The 20704-nt window shown below is 41.1% G+C and overlaps 1 long non-coding RNA gene and 1 pseudogene across 1 annotated transcript; both read left to right on the top strand.

Moving 5' to 3' along the window:
- The first annotated feature begins 3934 nt into the window (after positions 1-3934).
- LOC136351520 (zinc finger BED domain-containing protein RICESLEEPER 1-like) lies at positions 3935-9655 on the top strand (annotated as a pseudogene).
- A 1548-nt stretch (positions 9656-11203) lies between these two features.
- LOC136351325 (uncharacterized) lies at positions 11204-13649 on the top strand. Its single transcript, XR_010734335.1, has 2 exons — positions 11204-12949; positions 13276-13649. It is a non-coding gene; the product is annotated as an uncharacterized lncRNA (long non-coding RNA).
- Positions 13650-20704: the final 7055 nt, after the last annotated feature.

Consider the following 20704-nt stretch of genomic DNA (forward strand, 5'->3'; position numbering starts at 1 on the left):
ATCTAAATGAGTATTTCTTTTTGGACTATTTCATCTCTGGCCTCAAGGACCATATCAAACGACCTCTGAAGTCTCTCACCATATACTCATTGGTTCAAACTTATGAACATGCTCGCAATTATGATAGCCCCAGTGCTCATCCAAGACAGTACAACAGTTCCACTCAACCGAATACCAAAGCACCATTTGTTCCTGCCAGGAGAGAATTGCCTGCCCTAGAGCACAAACCTACTACAGGGACACAACCAAGAGGAGCTGGTAAGTGTTTTTGATGCCAAGAGCCTTGGGTTCCTGGACATGGCAGAGTCTGTAAAGGCAACAAACAGTTGTATTTAGTCACAGTGGAGGATGAGGAGGTCTCATAAGAAGAACAGGTGGAAGCACCTTTTAGTACCCCACCAGATAGCCCTACCCCTAACACCTCCACAGATGAAGTTTCGATGCATGCTCTTCATGGTCCGCATGCTAGATTAACGACCTTCACCTTGCATGTCAAGATGGGTTCTCTTCATCTCACTGCTCTCCTGTAGTACAACTACCTTCATGTCTCCCAGAGTAGTCCTCAAAGCAAGACTGGATATTACCAACAATGATCCTATTTCAGTCATAGTGGCAAATGGTGAAGTTTTGACTACAACAACAATGTGCATTGATCAACCTTATGAAATTCAGGGTCATTCCTTTGCTACTACCTTCAGAGTTCTTGATGTCAAAGGCTATGACATTATTTTTGGTTGTGATTGGATTCTTCAACACAGCCCTGTTACCCTTAACTTTCATTCCAGGGAGTTAAGTCTGCATATTAATGGGCAATTGGAAGTCACATTATCTGATGTTTCTATTCCCAGAGGACAGACTTTGGTTAACTCTGCTCATATGGGTAAATTGTTATCCCATAATGCAGTTGGGGCAGTACTTCTGGTTGCACCAACCCAATGTCATTCCCTTCAGACATCCTCTGTCACACACCCTCTTGTTTCTTCAGTCTTACTTCAGTTTTTAGATGTTTTTGCTGAGCCACAACACATACCACCTGAACGAGACTGTGATCATACCATTCCTTTGTTACCTGATTCCAAACCAGTTAATGTGCGGCCATACCGACTTCCACATCACAAGAAAAATGCCCTTGAGGAGCTCATTAAACAGCTGCTGGATTCAAATGTCATTCAACCAAGTGTGAGTCCTTTCTCTTCTCCTGCCATTTTAGTCAAAAAGAAAGATGGGTCTTGGCGCTTATGCATCGATTATAGACAGCTCAATGCCCAAACTGTTAAAAACAAGTTTCCCATTCCTGTCATAGAAGACCTCTTGGATGAATTGCATGGAGCACGCTATTTTTCAAAGATTGACTTGCGGTCAGGGTATCACCAAATCTGCATGCATCCTGCTGACATATTTAAGACTGCTTTTAGCACACACATGGGCCACTTTGAGTACATTGTTATGCCATTTGGTTTGACCAATGCTCCAGCCACATTCCAAGCTCTTATGAACCGGATATTGAGTCCTTATCTCAGGAAATTCGTCTTGGTCTTCTTTGATGATATCCTGATTTTCAGTCAGTCCATTGAGGACCATGCTCATCATGTCCAGCTCGTCCTTCAGTTACTCAGAAAATACAACCTCTTTGCTAAGCCCTCTAAGTGCACATTTGGCCAACAACATGTGGAATATTTGGGTTATATAATTTCTGAACAAGGAGTAGCAACTGATCCTGCCAAGATAGTTGCAGTTCAGCAGTGGCCTTCACCCCTTAATGTCACTCAACGACGTGGCTTTCTTGGTTTGGCTGGATATTATAGGAGATTTATCAAGGATTTTGGAATTATCTGCAGACCCCTTTTCAATGCTCTTAAGAAAAATGAGTTCCAATGGGAGACTGATCAGCAACTTGCCTTTCAGACAATTAAGGATAAATTGTCTCAAGCACCTGTGTTGGCACTACCTAACTTTTCCCTTCATTTCATTTTGGAGACGGATGCTAGTGGCTATGGGATTGGGGCAGTCCTTATGCAGCAAGGCCGTCCTCTCGCTTACTTAAGCAAATCTTTGGGCCCAAAAGCGGCTGGATTTTCCACTTATGATAAAGAGGCCATTGCAATATTAGAAGCACTCAAGAAGTGGAAGCATTACTTCTTGGCTTCCTCTTTACTGATCAAAACTGATCAAGCCAGTCTCAAATACATTAATGAACAGAAAATTACAGATGGCACCCAACACAAATTATTGATCAAATTGATGAGTTTTGATTACAAGATAGAGTACAAAAAAGGGAAAGAAAACAAGGCAGCTGATGCCCTCTCTCGAGCCCCACAGCAAGAGACTCTCCAAGCTATAATAGTGATTGTTCCAGAATGGATCACTCAAGTTTTGGCCACTTATCCAGCTGACCCTAAATGTAAATCATTGATAACCAAGTTAAGCATTCATCCTACTGCACGACCTCCCTTTACACTGCACAGTGGAATCTTGCGGTATAAGGACATGATATATGTGGGCAAGGATACCAATCTTCTTCAGCAACAATTGAAAGAGTCATTTCATTCTTCTCCTTTGGGTGGACATTCTGGAGAACGAGCTACTTATCAGTGCCTCAAGCTCCTTTTTTACTGGCCTGGAATGAAATCAGACATTGCCACCCTTGTTAAAGAATGCCCTACCTGCCAAAAGAATAAGTTTGAAAACAAATTACCTCCTGGTTTGTTGCAACCACTTCCATTGCCTGAAACGGCCTGGACACATATTACCATGGATTTCATTGAGGGTCTCCCTAAATCTGACAACAAGGACGTCATATGGGTGATCGTTGACAGATTACTAAATACGCTCACTTTGTTGCTTTGAGCCACCCCTTCACTTCCGAGCATATGGTCGACCTGTTTAAGACTCATTTTTATTGACTCCATGGATTACCCTCTGTGATAGTTAGTGATCGTGATAGAATCTTCACTTCACATGTTTGGAAGAAGCTCTTTGAGGATGCTGGAGTAAAGTTGCACTTGAGCACAACCCATCACCCTCAGTCAGATGGTCAGTCTGAGCGAGTGAACCAATGCCTGGAAACATACTTGCGCTGTCTCACTTTCTCTCGACCAAAGAAGTGGCATTCTCTGCTAGATCAAGCTGAATGGTGGTACAATACTAATTTCCATACATCTCTGAATATGACTCCTTATCAAGCACTTTATGGACAGCAACCACCTATGGTTGGTGAAGCTCTTTTACCTGCGTCACTGTTAACTGGATGCAGAAACAGGAAGCAAGCAAAAGCAGCTTTGCTGGACTCTGTTAAGGCAAGCTTGGACAAAGCTCAATCTCGTATGAAACAATATGCTGATACTAAACGTTCTGAAAGGACATTTCAAGTTGGTGATATGGCTTACTTAAAGATGCAACCCTATCGCCACAATGCTCTTGGATTGCATAGTTCTCTCAAGCTTTACTCTTGCTATTATGGTCCATTTCGAGTGCTGAACAAAATTGGCTCCGTGGCTTATAAATTATTGCTCCCTCCAAATTTTCAAATACATCCTATGTTTCATGTCAGTCAACTTAAACACCATATTGGTCCTAAGGCAGTTCCAGAACCTGGGCTTCCTCTGATTGATTCTGATGGCAACATATTAACAGCCCCTCTTGCTGTTTTGGAGCGGCGACTGATCCCTCGACACAATGCTCCAGTTGTGCAGTGGAAGATACTTTGGGAGAATCTACCAATAGAAGCTGCTACCTGGGAGGATGCATCCTTTATATCCAAGACTTTTCCCTGGTTTAACCCATGAGGACCTGGGTCTTAATGGGGGAGGCATTGTCAGGCCCTGCTTATCTGAAGAAGTTGTTTATCAGAAAGAGAAATAGGAGTTGCGGGAATGGGCAGCCCAGATGCTAAGATACCAGTTCAATGATGTAAATCTGAGGGAGCTGTTTCATTTCAGTAATTACTGTGTCTGTACTGCTTTGTCCTAAAACTCCAAAACTTAATGTAATCACAGCCTACTGAGTTGTCCAGCCTCCTCACTCAGATGCCGTACTCCATAAAAGGCGATCTGGGTGGATGAAAAGGGGATCAAGAAATATAAACTCTAGTTCCTACTTGCTTATCTTGCGGCATCCTTTAATTTTCTTAGCTTAATTTCTGTCTTAGGAATCCTATTAGGTAGCTACTTAGCCCAAATTTGCTCGAATCTGCAGATTTTTGGTGACATTTGACCCCGGGATCTGACAGCTCGTCCGCCGTCGTCGCTAGATCGTACCCGAGTTCGTCCACCGCCATCGCCATTGGTGCCGTCCGCCCATCCCCATGCTCGGCCGTCATCCCCAACTGCCACAAGCTCTATTAGTGAAGCAATTCTATTGGTCATCCACAAGCTCAGCCTCACTGAGAGCTCGTCCGACATAGCGCACTAGTCGCGTGGTCCACACGGTGGCGGCGATCCTGCGCGGCGATAGCTGAGCTCCTCCGACATGTGCACCAGGAACCGTCCCCTCTTATGTGGCAGGACCACGGGTGTGCGACGAGGTTGGCTGACCGGAGCTGGAGGTGACGACGAGGAATGGCGAGGGACGGAGGACGCGGCAACTGATGGATAGACGGTGCTGCTTCGGATGGACGGAGTGGCGTGAAATGAAGAAATTAGCTCTTGTGATGGTGGATTCTGAAAGACATGCGAATTGGATGGTTAATCCTGAACGTGCTACGAATCGGATGGAATATTCTGAAATTTCTCGTCTGCATGTCCCCAACCCTAGGTCGCCGTTTCCACACACGAGATCGAGCGGCTCGCCATCTCTGCCGCCGCCTCGCTCGCTCGCTCGCCGTCCTCCGCCGCTGCCTTGCTCGTCGTCCTCCGCCGCCGCGGCGCCGGCACGCCTCGTCTATCCCCTCTCTCGGCTCAGGTGAGTTCTTGCCTCTTCATTTTAGGTGTGATTTGTATAGTTGAGATTTGTATCTCCAACTTTTAGGTGTGATTCTCTCGTGGCAACAATCCAATCCACTTGTTTGTTTTTGGTTTGATTTCTCATGGATATTATCCGATCCGCTTGGTTTGGTGCCTGGTCAAGAACATGCACAGATGTGTATCTCTGTCCCCATGATTGGTAGATATATAGCACACAGTTTACAAACTAAAAGATCCTTAATCCTGTTCTTCGTACCCTAAAGTTTAGGATTGCAATATTTGCAACTGGGAGAAATAAAGCTTGGATTTCACTGCTACATGGTTTTTTGACACCGCAGGCATATATAGAATATATGAGCAATCCAAGTTGATTGCTACTGAAGCTGTCGTGTATCTGTATCTCATTTCAAGCTGCTAGCTTTAACAGAGCGTATCAGTCTTTGCCTTTTCTTGTGTTTTGATTAGTGTTTTGGCTGCAAATGTTACATGATTTTATCTTGAGGAGTTGAGACTATTGGTTATGTTAATTTTTGGTTCTTACTCATTGCATTAGTCTGTGAAGAATGAATTCAGTTTTGTAGTCATATATGCTTGCACGGTTCAGTTTTGTGAAGTCCTAAATATTACTCCCTCCGTCCCAAATTATAGGGCGCCATCTTTTTAAGGAAAATCAAACTCGGTAACTTTTGACTAATAATCGTACTAACCATATATATGTTAAGTATTATGCATGTTATATTACAAGATTCATCTTTTAAAGTACTTTTATGTGAAGCTAATTTCATATTTGTTGGGAACATAACATAAAATAAATTAATGGTCAAAGTATGTCATTGAAGACCGTGTAAAAAAATATTGGCCTTATAATTTGGGACGGAGGGAGTACTAGCGCACAGTTTGGCATATCTTTTAGTTTATAATCGGTCTTCAGTTTGGCACATTCTAGTTTGTCATGAAGTTTTTGATTTCCGAGTGGATGGGCTGAGGTTCATATATTATGCAAGTATTTTGGTAATTTATTATTTAAAATTTTGTCCATCTTGTTCTACATGCAGTACTTTGGTTTTCTCCCATGTCGACATCATTAGCTGAAGTTCCGCAAGGAGGACATATCAAAGAGGTCATTGCAGAGGGCTCTTCGGGAGGCCTATCATCGTCAACACAGTTATTGGCTACAAAACGAAAGTTAGCAGCATCGAATCCTCCAACAGCAAAGCGAAGACGATCACCTATTGCATTGCCAATAGTCAGGTCTCCAGGAGTGCGACAAATTATTTCCCAAAATGAAGTCATCATGGAGAGATCACAAGTTGCTGGTCAGATGTCCCCAAGTGCAGAGTCTCCAAGAGCTAGATCTATGTCTCCAGTGGCAAGGTTCGTATCAAGTCCGTCTGCTATCCCAATTGAGCTGGATGTTGAAACTCAGCCAAGGGAGTCAACTCAATCAACACCTCATGTTGTGACTCATCGTTCTGGTTAGTTCTTTACTCTTGATGTATTGCATATATAATTCTGTAGTTTATCTTCCACCCAAACAAATTAAACTTACATTCTGTGGTTAGTTTTAGTAGGTTTGTGCACCTGCAATTCTAATTCTGAATTTGGAGATTTGGTCATTTAGCCCCTGTTTATTCATGTAGCTAAGATAATTCAGTTTCAGCAGAAGTTTTTAGTTCACTTTCATCAGGAATCTTTACTAGTAGAAGTTTAGTTCAGTTTCTGTAGAGATTTTTAGTTCAGTTTCAACAGAAAATTAGGGTTCAGTTTCATAAGAAAATTTTCATCTCAGTTTCAGCAGAAATTTTTATCTCAGTTTCAGAACACATTTTAGTTCAGTTAAGGTTTCAGCATAAGTTTCTAGTTCAGTTTCAGTACAACTCTTAGTTCAGTTTCAGCTCAAATTTTTAGTATAATTTTAGCAGAAACTTTTAGTTCAGTCCCAGCACAAATCCTGTTCTTGTTTGTGCTCAATAGATTAATTTTAGATATGATTTAATGATTCAGGGAAAAGAACACTCAAATCTTTAATCTGGAAAGAATTTAAACCATTTTATTCTTCTACTGGAAAGGTGCTCTATGGGAAATGCATTCATTGCAGTAAGGTAATTAAAGCTAACCGTGGTTCGGGGACAAGTCAATGCCATAGACATTTACTTAAGTGTCCACTGAGAATTAGAGTGCAACAATTGGTTGAAAGTTTGCATTCCAGTCTATCTCCTAATGCATCTGTTCTAAAGGACTGGAAATTTGATCCTGATGTAGCACGTGCAGAACTTTTAAGGATGCTTGTTTTGCAAGAACTTCCTTTCAGTTTTGTTGAACACCCTGGTTTTAGAAGATTTTGTGCAAGCTTGAACCCGTACTTTAGGGTGCTTTCCAGAATTACTATAAAGGGTGATTGCTTGGCTGCCTATCAAGAACAAAAGTTAGCTTTGTTTGAGGTACTGAGGAAAACAAATTCTCGGGTTTCACTGGCGGCTGACATGTGGTCATCTAATCAAAACCTAGGTTACATGTGTATAACTTGTCACTTCATTGACAATGAATGGAATATTCAAAAGAGGATCATAAGATTCACTCAAGTGCGTACCCACATGATAGTATAGCTCTCTTCAATGAAATTCTAAAGTGTATTCAGGATTGGCAGATAGAAAGTAAGTTGTTCAGTATTACAGTAGACAATGCATCTGTTAATGATTCTATGGTTGTGGAATTGAAAGGAAATCTCTTGGGTAAGCTTGCCATGCCTTGCAAAGGGGAGCTATTTCATTTCCGGTGCGCAGCTCACATCCTTAATCTTATTGTTCAAGATGGATTGAGTACTATCAGTGGTGCCATATCTAGGATAAGGGAAAGTGTAAAGTATATAAAAGCATCAGAAGCATGTGAGCAAAAATTTGAAGAAATCATTGCACAAGTCGGAATTGTTGAAGAGAAGCGTCCTTCACTTGATGTGTCCACTCGTTGGAATTCCACCTATTTGATGCTTTCCTCATCCTTATTATTCAGGAGGGCTTTTGATTCATTGGATCGGTTTGATCCAAACTTTCAAGATGCTCCACTATTTTTTGATTGGGACAATGCAGAAGTTCTTTGCAAACATCTCAAGATCTTCTATGATGCAACTGTTGTGGTTTCCGGGACATCATATCCCACTGTTTCTCGCTACTTTCATGAATTTTGGAAAGTGAAGGTGATGCTTCTAAATGAGTCCAACAGTGAGGATGTTCTTGTCGCTAGCATGGTTTCTAAAATGGATACAAAATTTCAGAAATATTGGGATCTGCAGTTCCTGCAGATTTGTGTTCCTGTTATTTTTTATCCCAGATTTAAGTTGAAATTCCTTGAGTTTAGGCTGAAAGCAGGTTTTGGAGATAAGGCAACTGGTCCAAATGGATATCTGTCTAGAATTAAGAGGATAGTCCGCAGTTGGTTTGTTGAATATTCTTCACAAATTGGTGGTCCAAGCGCAATCAATTCTCAAGAAGCATCAACTAGTGGAGTGAATGTTGGTGGCAGCCAATTTGCTGACTGGAGGCAATATCTTCATGATCAAAGCAAGAGTAAAGAAAGACTGAGTTAACTAGCTATCTCGAAGATATTCCTCAAGAAAATGATTTCCCTGATGATGATTTTGACATACTCCAGTGGTGGAGGGTAAACTCATGCAAATATCCAATATTATCACGCATGGCGCTTGATTTGCTTGCTGTCCCTGCATCTTCAGTTGCATCAGATTCTGCATTTTCTACTGGATCTAGAATCATTAGTGACTATAGGAGTAGGCTGGCTAATGGAACTGTGGAGGCATTGGTTTGCCTTCAAGATTAGATGCGAGCAGATGGTATGGAGCCTACCTTGTTCATTGCTACTTATATTATGGGCCATAAACTTATTTATGTTGAACTTTGGAATTCTGATGTTTTAGGTTTTGGTGATCCCTATTCAATTCTAACTGATACGGTTGAGGACGATGATGTTAATATGCAACTATTAGGTATTCAAATTACTTGATTTTATATTTCTGGATGTCTAATTGAATATGGGTACTATGATGATCTAATAATAATTTACAATTTATTCAACATTTGCTTCTTAATACACAGGAAGTAATGCAGGAGCGTGCTCTGGTGGTGGGGGCAAAACTCAATGAAATTTTCCTTTCTGGAATGTTATATTCTAACTGCAAGGCAAGTGAATTAATTATTAAATTACTTATTTGCTTCATTAAAACTATGAGGGCTAGGTTCAAGTGATGATTATATACAAACGAATTGATCAACTAACCGATTTTGAATTATTGATCGCCTGATTTTCTTCTGTAGGGATGAGATGGCCTTCAGCAGCTGCGAATGCTGCTACCACTAGTTTTGTTCCCTGTAGTTTTTATTTCAGTAACTTAGTTCGTTTAGATGCACTAGCCGTTGTCATTTTTGTGCATGTCCAGAGCCTGCTGAAAATAGTATGATGTATTGGAAATTCAGTTGAGCCTGGGATTTCTGGACTTTTTGTTCTGCCGTTTTGCTGCTGCTGCTACCGTTCTGGCCTCCTGCTGCTGGGCTAGTGCTGCTGCTGGTTGAAATCCTCACTGTGAGAAGGACATCAATTTTTGGTTGTATTTTGCAGTGTTGATATGAATTGTTCAGATACAAGCCTTGCAAAAAGCAAAACAATTGATTGTTTCTCATGAATCTCTAAGCAAGATTCAGCCTTTTCAGGTTTTCTGCTTGCAGAAGGTGATGTTACATTTTAAAGCTTGTGCAATACTTAGTGGTTAGGGTTTTTTACCGTGCTATGCTGGCATCGCTTGTGATTTCAGAATTTCAGGCAACACTTTCCCGTAAATAAAAAGAACAAAACGTGTGGTTCATGTGAAGTTTTAAAACCCATTTCATGTTTTATTTGTAATATATGCTACAAGCTTACGTAGATTTTCAAGTTGGCTATGATGCGCTGTTGTCAGTTTGGTGATGTACATAAGCCCAAAACTGGTTGTGACGAAACTAAACTGCTCTTCGATTTAGTATGTGAAATTGTAAACTGCTCTTCACTTCACTCACATACTCTAAGCTTGAGCTGAATTATAAGAGACTCTATTGTACTATATTGTATACTTAGAATAGGAAGAGAATAAAGTAGAAGAAGTTGGAGGACTTCCGGAGTTGTCGGTAATCCTGTCCCTTTACTTTCTGCTCTGCTTATTACTCTGGCTATAATAGAAATATCTTTTGAGTAATATAGTTTTGTTCGGTGAGAATTATTTCTTGTTATTTCCTAATTAGAGTACGGGATCATCATTCATTATACTCAATTAAAATATAGTGATTTGCTTTAGTGTGTAGCTAGCGTTAAAGTAAGTAATTAATCTGCTTAGACGCAGAGTGTTTTCTCCGCATCCCACAGTAGGTGTGAGGTGTGTGTAGAGGTGATGATAGCCCTCAAGATCACTAAAGTCCTCCCTGTCCGGATGCGCAGTAGAGCGATATCTGGGAGCAGCGAGCTGGCTAGTGCCCGAAGTACCGCATTATGATTAAAGCTAACATTTCAAGATCACTGAAGTCCTCCCTGTCCGGGTGCGCAGTAGAGCGATATCTGGGAGCAGCGAGCTGGCCAGTGCCCGAAGTACCGCATTATGATTAAAGCTAACATTTCCTTGGACATTGTTCTTCATTGGAGAAACCTCTCTATCCTTTGCCTATTTATAGCTTCGTGTCCTTGGTTGAACCTGAACCGGAGATAGCACACATGTTCCCTGTGGAAATCGATACATGAGAATACTCCCGGGTGAAGTGCTACATCGGTATATTCCGTGCGTTTGCGGATTTATCTGTGATCGTAAGAAATAACAACAACGTCAACGTGGAGGGGGGGGGGTAGAGTTCTCTCGAAGTAATTCCCGACGGGTGGAGGTATGTCCTCGCTGGAGCAAGCATAGCATCTTCTCCATACATGAACTCCGGAGTATGGTATCCCTGGCAAAACCTAGGCAAGATACTCCTTTCTAAAGTTGCTACCCTTGTGCGGACGCGTTGCAGCTCAGCAAAGGTGGAGCGATAAAGCATATCTAGCGCACGAACAAAGCCTGCTAGCTGGAGGTGTGGGGTGTGCAGACCTATGCCTATCTCATTCAGCCCTGGGTAGGTAGTGTGTTCAGCCCCCTCAACTAAAGATGGAAGGTAGGTATAGAATTCCTTGTTGGGCTGTAAATAGACTAGTTATCTGTGTGTGTCTTGTGTGCTGGCCCATCTATTGAAGAGGGCCCATCCCATGTATATGTAAGTGAGAATGGCAATAGAGAAAGTGAAGCTTCCAGAGAAAAAATCACAAGACTTCATGGTATCAGAGCCAACCGGCTAGTGGCTGGCGACGGCTAAACCCTAGCCTCGCCGGAGCTCGTCGAGGAGGGAGACGCTGGTGTTGGGGAGGACGTGTAGCGGCGGCGCTGTGAGCGGAGGAGTGCTGCACCCGTCGACTGCTGAGGTGGAGCGGCAGCGTCGACGGTTGAGGCGGAGAGGCCACGTCGACGCCGGAGACGGCGACGGCTGCTGCAGCGCGGCCGGTGTGAAGGAGGGAGCAGGGCTGCAGTGCTAGGTGTGCTTGTGCTTGTGAAGGAAGGAGTGAGTAAGTGTGCTTGTGCTGTTGCTGCTGCTTGGATTTGGTAGTGTACTTGTGCTGTTGCTGCTGTTTGGATTTGGTACTTGTTCTGTGAGAGGAGACAGAGAAGAGCTGTGCGTTGGTAGTGTGCTTGGCGCTGTTGCTGCTGCTTGGATTTGGTACTTGTGCTGTGAGAGGAGACAGAGAAGAGCTGTGCGACGGAGGTGCTTGTGCTGTTGAAAGGAAAAAAAGGGAGGAGACAGAGAGGAGGTGAGGTGCTTGTGCTGTTGCTGTTGAAAGGAAAAGGGAGGATTTGGTGCCTGTGTAGCTGCTGCTGGCTGGAGTTGCTACAACTTATAGAAGGTGAGAATAAGGAACTTTCTACTGCAAGTATTGCTTGATTAAAATGGGGGAAAATCAGGGACTGGAACAAGTAATGGGTAAATTGGTAGAGATGCTTACAAAGAAGTTTAATGAGGCTCCAACTACGAGTAGTGCAGTGGTTCCTCATACTGAATCGGTGCAAAAAATTGAGTTGATGCAAAATGACATTAAGTTGGAGGGTGTAAAAAATTATTTGAGTTGGTCAAGAAGAGCTTTATTGATTTTGAAGACAAAGGGGTTAGAAGCATATGTTACTGGGGAGGTAAAGGAGCCTGAGAACATATCAAGTGTTGAATGGAAGACTTGGAGGACTACCAACTCGTTAGTAGTAGCATGGTTGTTAACCTCACTTATCCCTGCTATTGCTACAACTGTTGAGACCATCTCTAGTGCAAGTGAGATGTGGAAAACTCTTACTAATCTCTACTCAGGAGAAGGAAATGTGATGTTAATGGTGGAGGCACAGGAGAAGATAAGTGTTTTGAGACAGGGGGAGCGTTCTATTGCAGAATATGTTGCTGAATTGAAGCATTTGTGGTCTGATTTGGATCATTATGATCCTCTTGGGTTAGAGCACCCTGATTGTATAGCAAAAATGAGAAAATGGATTGAGCGTAGAAGGGTCATTGAGTTCTTGAAGGGCTTAAATTCGGAGTTTGAAGGAAGAAGGGATGCAATGTTTCATCAAACCACCCTTACTACCTTGGATGAGGCTATTGCAGCTATGGCACAGGAGGAGCTTAAGAAGAAAGTATTGCCTAGTGCCACACCATCTTCACCAAGCCCCACCTATGTAGTTGCACAAAGTAAAGAGACCAGGGAGTGCTTCAATTGTGGTGAAATGGGGCACCTTATACGTGATTGCCGCGCTCCTCGCAAGCCTAGTTATGGGAGAGGAAGATTTGGTGATAGGGGTGGAGCAAGAGGTGGAAGAGGTTATGCAGGTAGAGGTAATAGAGGTAGAGGCTATGAGTATAGAAGTGATCACAGAGCTAATGTGGTCACTCTTGAAGAGGGTTGTTCTGGATCTACAAATGTTGATGTTGCCAATCTTGTTCATTCTTCCTCAGGTAACTCAAACCAAACATTTATGTCTATCAATAGTTCTCATTCAAATTGGATACTTGACTCGGGTGCATCTAGACATGTCACGGGTATGTGTGGAGAATTTGCATCATATAAACCATACCCATTTACACGAAAAGAAACAATTCAAACTGCTGATGGGACATCATGCCCAGTTAAGGGAGAGGGTACAGTACAGTGTACTCCTTCAATCACTTTATCATCAGTGTTATATGTCCCTTCTTTTCCAGTGAATTTGGTTTCGATAAGTTCTCTTGTTGATCATATGAATTGTCGGGTCTCCCTTGATCGTGAGAATTGTTTAATTCAGGAGAGGGAAACAGGGAAGAAACTTGGGATTGACGTCAGGCGTGATGGACTTTGGTATTTGGATCGAAAGGCGACAAGTGAAGATGTATGTCTTGCATTGATGGCTTCTACAAGTGAAGAAGAGGCTAAGGTATTACTTTTGCATTGTCGACTGGGGCACATATCTTTTGAAACTATGAGTAAGATGTTCCCAGCAGAACTAAGTAGAGTGGATAAACATAAGTTAGTATGTGATGCATGTGAGTATGGAAAACATACAAGAACATCATATGTGAGTAGAGGACTCCGGAGTATGTTACCATTTATGCTAATTCACTCAGATGTTTGGACTTCACCTGTGGTCTCTATGAGTGGAATGAAGTATTTTGTTAACTTTATTGATTGCTACTCTCGCATGACATGGTTATATCTTATGAGACATAAGGATGAGGTGCTTAAATGTTTTCTAAATTTCTATGCATACATTAAAAATCATTTTAATGCTCGGGTCCAGTTTATTAGAACTGATAATGGAGGGGAGTATATAAACAATGAATTTAGTAGCTTTCTTTCATCAGAAGGAATATTGCATCAAACTTCTTGTCCTGATACTCCTCTACAAAATGGGGTGGCTGAGAGGAAAAACCGTCATCTCTTAGAGACAGCCCGCTCATTGATGTATACTATGAATGTACCTAAATTCTTGTGGAGTGAGGCAGTAATGACAGCAACTTATCTTATCAACCGCACACCATCAAGAATACTTGGAATGAAGACACCATGTGAGATGATATTTGGAAAGAATGAATTTGTTGTTCCACCAAAAGTGTTTGGTTGCACTTGTTTTGTTAGAGATCATAGACCTTCCATTGGAAAACTTGATCCTCGGGCTGTCAAATGCATCTTTGTAGGCTATTCATCTGGCCAGAAGGGGTATAAGTGTTGGAGTCCATTAGAACGACGAACCTTTGTAAGTATGGATGTTACTTTTAGAGAATCTGTCCCATTCTATGGTGAGAAGACAGATTTAAGTTCTTTATTCATTGATCTTGATGATTCAACTAGTGGTCATGATGGTCACTAAATGAAAGATGAAATATTGGGTCCAAAGGGAGATGAACAACCAAAGAAGGAAAAGCTTGTGGTTGGTTGAATTCCATGTCCCTTGGGTGGTCCTGTTGCACAGGAGCAAGAATGGAGGAAGCCACATGAAGAGAAAAATCTTCAAGTATACACAAGGAGAACAAGGTGTCCAGTAATCCAACAAGTTGAAGAGGATAATCAGGTAGAGGAAGATGTAAGCCGTGAGCAAGGATCTTTGGAGTCAGGGGGAGAAGAAGAGGAAGTTAAAGAAGAATCTGACTTACCAATTGCCATTAGAAAGAGTGTGAGAAGCAATGCAGGTAAACCTCCACTAAGGTATGGTTTTGAAGCTCAAGATGAGGGTGATGATGAAAATAATATATCCAACTATGTTTCCTATGACTCCTTGTCATCCACATATAAGGCCTTTGTAGCATCACTAGATTCAGTGCAAATCCCAAAGGATTGGAGAGAAGCAAAGCAAGATCCAAGGTGGCATCAAGCTATGCTAGATGAACTAGAGGCTCTTGAAAAGAACAAAACATGGGATCTTGTACCATTTCCTGAAGGGAAGAAAATTGTCAACTGTAAGTGGGTTTATACAGTAAAGCAAAATCCTGATGGAAAGGTGGAAAGATACAAAGTAAGGTTGGTGGCTAAGAGATATAGTCAAACATATGGAATTGATTATGATGAAACTTTTGCACCAGTAGCAAAGATGAGCATGGTAAGAACTCTTATATCTTGTGCAGCTAATTTTGATTGGCCATTGCATCAGTTAGATGTCAAGAATGCATTCTTACATGGAGATCTTCAAGAAGAGGTGTATATGGATGTCCCACCTGGATTTGCCACTTCACAAACTAAAGGAAAGGTGTTGAGATTGAAGAAATCTTTGTATGGTGTTAAACAGTCACCAAGAGCATGGTTTGATCGGTTTAGGCATGCAATGTGTGCTATGGACTATAAGCAATGTAATGGAGATCATATAGTTTTCTATCATCATAGTGGAGATCATATAACCATTCTTGCTGTCTATGTTGATGATATGGTTATCACTGGAAATGATTGCTTGGAGATAACTAGGTTGAAACGGAATCTAAGCAAAGAATTTGAGGTCAAGGACCTAGGCCAGTTGAGATATTTTCTGGGTATTGAAATTGCAAGATCTCCTAGAGGGATAGTTATTTCACAGCGAAAATATGTATTGGACTTGCTTAGTGAAACAGGTATGCTTGGATGTCGCCCAGTCTCTACACCAATTGATCAAAATCATAAGTTATGTGCGGAGTCTGGAGATCCAGTGAATAGGAAAAGATACCAAAGATTGGTGGGAAGACTGATATATCTATGTCATACACGACCTGACATAGCATATGCTGTCAGTATGGTGAGTCGATATATGCATGATCCAAGAAGTGGTCATATGGAGGCGGTGTATAGAATCTTGAGATATCTGAAGGGAAGTCCAGGCAAAGGCTTATGGTTTAAGAAAAATGGACATCTTAAGATAGAAGGGTATTGTGATGCAGATTGGGCTAGCTGTCTTGATGATAGAAGGTCAACTTCAGGCTATTGTGTTTATGTTGGTGGCAACTTGGTATCTTGGAGAAGCAAGAAACAATCCGTAGTGTCTCGCTCAACTGCTGAAGCAGAATACAGGGCAATGGTAGTGAGTTTAAGTGAGTTGTTGTGGTTAAGAAATCTTCTAGTTGAGCTGAAAATTTTGGAGAACACTCCCATGAAGCTATTGTGTGATAATAAGTCAGCTATTAACATTGCTAATAATCCAGTCCAATATGATAGAACAAAGCATGTGGAAATAGATCGTTTCTTTATCAAGGAAAAACTAGACGAGGGAGTGTTGGAATTAGGATTTGTAACGTCTGGTGGACAAGTTGCTGATTGTTTAACAAAGGGCTTAGGTGTTAAAGAGTGTAATTGTTCATGTGACAAGATGGGTATGATAGATATCTATCACCCATCTTGAGGGGGAGTGTTGGGCTGTAAATAGACTAGTTATGTGTGTGTGTCTTGTGTGCTGGCCCATCTATTGAAGAGGGCCCATCCCATGTATATGTAAGTGAGAATGGCAATAGAGAAAGTGAAGCTTCCAGAGAAAAAATCACAAGACTTCATTCCTGCCACTCAGATAATTCACAGCGAAGGTGGGTAATAGCAACATAAGCACAGTTTTGCATAGCAGACTTACTATCCCAACCATAACCAGTGTATTGGCGATCCCTTTCTAAAGGTGTTCTACCCCGAATGCTTACGCGAGCCATGACTGCAGTTTGGGAGGTACCAATGGACTTGTTGAGTACTATGTGGTACTCAAGTGGATAGGTGAAACGGGCATATTGCAGCATAAGCCAGAGCATGTGCTAAGTTGAGTTTCCAGGTGAACCCGCTGCAGTAGTAGAATGGCGTATACATGGTAGGCATCTACAAGAACAAATAAAGAACGAGGATTAGTGAAAGAACCTAGGTGTTTACATACTTTGCCATTTCTTTAAGGCTAGCTAGTCAGAATTAAATTCCCATTTTACCAATTTCAAGATTTTATCTCCTGGCCTATTATTACTTTTAAATGGTTTCATGTTAATTTCTAGGTTTACATGAACAAGGTACACTATCCCCCTTAAAATAGAATAAAGGTTTGTTCTAGGTCTTATTAACAAAACATATAGATGGGAGGTAAACCAACTTTTGTGCTAGATGCAGTCCTTCATAGATTAGTGTTGCAAGCTGAAGCTAAAGGCTACGTTTTAGGGTTGACAAGCTATGAAAAATTTTACCTTTGACATCCTAACAAATTTGTCTATGGTTCAAGAAGAAATGGTGATTTTTGGTGAGGTGGTTTATCTTACGGGCAGTGTTTTGGATGAATGATGCAGTGCTGTAATGTGTCGGCCTACTGTCTTCGTCTAATATTTGAGTAAGGTTCTGAAGGCTCAAAACTTTGGGTAAAAATCGGGGTGATGGGTATGCAAGATTGTAAGTTACCTTAAAGAAACCAAGATTTTATCACTTATAATTTGGGCTACACAAATTTTTCAACCGGGTTACCGACTGTTTTCATATTGGGACTGCGCATTACTATATGAATTTTTATGCCATGATATGCAATCTACTGTGAAAAGATGCACATTTTATCAATTAAGGTTTGGGCTACACAAAATGTTGAATGCAACTGTTGACAAATTCCAGAATTTTTTTTGCAAATCCGCGCTAGTACATAGGAGTAGTTTGCAAATAGATTTCAAAGCTTTTCGAAACATTTTGACTGATTAGTTGAGATTAACAGGTGATTTCAAACTCAATTTTATAGAGATGCAAACTTTTAAAAGGTTTCGATCCTAAAGACAAGATAAGAATTTTCAAAATTTCAAAGTAGAAACATAAGGGAAAGTAATCTCTGGAGAAGGGTGAGATATAAGGTTGAATATGGTTTTCGCAAATAATTTGTAACTGAGAGCAAAGCCCACAAAATAATTTTAAGAATCCATTCTAAACGACCAACTTAAGGGTTTCCTATGGTCGGTACTTGCTCTGATACCAATGCTGTCGTAGGCTGTCCTGACCTTCCATTATATTCGAAAGATGAAGTGATTATATTTCAAATCATCAATGAACATAATGAAACGTCTTAAAACCTCGAGAGAACATTATTCGAAACATTGCTGGGCCTTTAGCCTGCCAGTCAACTTCAGCCTGAGATATTCTCGTCAAACCACTCGAAGGCGGCGACCAGATGTGTTACACATTCAGGAGACTTGACAATATGACTAAAGATCTACAACAACTTAAATAATCTTAACTCATACTCATGTGAATCCCCAGGATGTGCACTAGATTCACACTTTCATCTCAAGCATAGATATACATAGCAAACACAAATAAGAGATGAAAGCAATTACATCTACATCTATGATTAGAAACAATGGCTGACCGGCCAAATAAATATAAGAATAGCGGAAGCTTGTCTATCCAATCCACAAGCACACCGACTAGGGGTATACCCTATTAAGTTCAACTCCTAGAAGAATCAATCGGAACCCGCATCACTTAAAGGCTAAGTCTAAACCTGCAAGCAAAGATTATATCTGCAGCAAGAGTCAGTACATTAAACAAGTTAATGTACTGACAAGCACAAATCAATCCTAACATACTACATGTAAGGCATATATTCAAAGGAGGGCAATTTGTAGTTCATTTTCAGCATAAAGCAAGTTTTGTTTCACAAATCTTTTGTAAAAGAGTTGACAGTTCAACTAACAAAAACAAGTTTTAATTTTCATCATTTAGTTCATCGAAATTCCATCATAATCGAAGTCTTCTTGTCATCCATGACAACAAGTCACATTATATCACCACACTCACACTACTCAACACATTTCATCATTTCCAAACCATGTCACATGTTCACAATTTAAAACATAGAGTCTATACTCATGACACTTCACCAAATCGCTCTTGACCGTGAGCACGGCTAATCGATTAATTTTAGACTCTGCAAAGTTTGTACAGCTTTATCCACATGATGTGAATCACTCTAGTTTGTCCGGTACCCGTCGACACCACTATACTCTACACATTGAGTACAGTCTAGAGGACACAATGAAGCCTTTACACTACTTAATATCTAGCTTTGCACCAGCACGATACGTGTTCCTCCATCCTAGGCATACTGGAAATAATACTTAGAACCGTTAAATGGTGGGCCCACACCTTAAACTTAACACCGTGGTGGCGGACACGATGGGAACCCACCACGTGGCACAATACCGTTGTATTGAACAGGCTTAGTCACCTAAACTACCACGTCGGGGCAAATAGGAAGCTCCTCTGAGTTATTCGAACCCATACACACTAGCCTACCAGAATGCAAGGCTTGATGCTAAGTAGATTAATTAGCTTAGGCCATCCCATACTAGCACATGTGGACGTACGGGTTACTTTAAGTTGGTGATACAAGTTCGGTCCTTATGGACTTGGGCAAACACTCCCCCTATCGGTATGCAACTAACACAATATGAACAACACTTGCTACCCAAGTCAAAATCACATTTTTACACATTTTAGTTCACAAATACTCATCACATTCATTTTATTCCAGCAAGTATCCACATATTTAAAATCACATTTGAAGTGTAGATGGAATAAGCATTTGCTTATTTCTAAGCATGGCTAAGCAAGTAGTTGCATATAGAGCATATATAAACTCATTTGAGCACAAGGGATGTACTCTAACCATTTCTAAGGGTACAAACAGCATGGAACACAATTATTCAAAGGAGGGAATGCATCAACTTGGCCATAGCTACCATATTCAAATTTTTAAATACCGATATAGTCTAGGTTCACATGCAACTTTTGCAAACAAATATTTTCATTCCTCAAATCATGGGATTCAATGTGTTCAAAGGTTGGGAGGAGAGAACTTGCCTTGATCCAAGGAAATGTTAGCACCTAATCCTCTCTGTTGATGGTCGTTACCGACAAAGTTCGACCATCAATTTAACTAAAATAATGGAGAATTAGCTATGCTTACAATGCATTTTATTTCTAAATAATATGTATTTCCACTTGTACTTGGAAAATAACATTTTGCAGGAATTGCCAAATACAATAAAAGAAATGAGGAAAACTCACTCCCAAGCAAGCCATGGATAAGATGGTGGCCCACTTGTCAGGTGTAACCGTCGGGAAACGGTTTTAACTGCTTAACCGTCATAAGGTCCCACCTGTCAGTGCCCTGGCCAAGGTTGGAGGCCTGCTGGGCCGGCCAAGGTTCGGCCGAACCGAACTCTGGCTGCAGCGGCGCAGCTCGGCCCTCCACAAGGACGTCCAGGATGCATCCCCAATGACGGTTACAGGGGCAAAACCGACAACTCACCTTTCAATAACCGTCATACCGGCCCTATAAATAGAGGAGCTCATTTCACTTCAACACACACTCAAGCAAGCAATTTCCTCTTCATACTTTAGTATTAATAGTTTAGTGCTAAGTGGAGTAGAAATAGAATAGTATTTGGAGTCCCTCGGAGTCTTCGGAAGAGTTTCGGTATGGCTCTAGCAGCTTTTGTAATCTCTTCTGTAGTACTTTCTGAATTAATGAAATATTCTTCTTTATATATCCCCGGTATTTTAACACGCTGAAAATTCGACTAACAAAATCAAAACCCTAAAAATACGGACCTTCAAAAACTTTTTAAATAAATTGCATCATGCCGGTTTTATTCGCCTATTTTATTTGGATTTGATTTCGGAGTTCATTAATCGTGAGTAAGGAATAATTAATTAGGAATAAACCCTAAAAATAAATTGTCAAAATAAATAATTGAAATATAATTTTAAATAAAGAT

This window comes from Oryza sativa, chromosome 8 (assembly GCF_034140825.1).
Source record: "Oryza sativa Japonica Group chromosome 8, ASM3414082v1".
Classification (NCBI taxonomy): domain Eukaryota; kingdom Viridiplantae; phylum Streptophyta; class Magnoliopsida; order Poales; family Poaceae; genus Oryza; species Oryza sativa.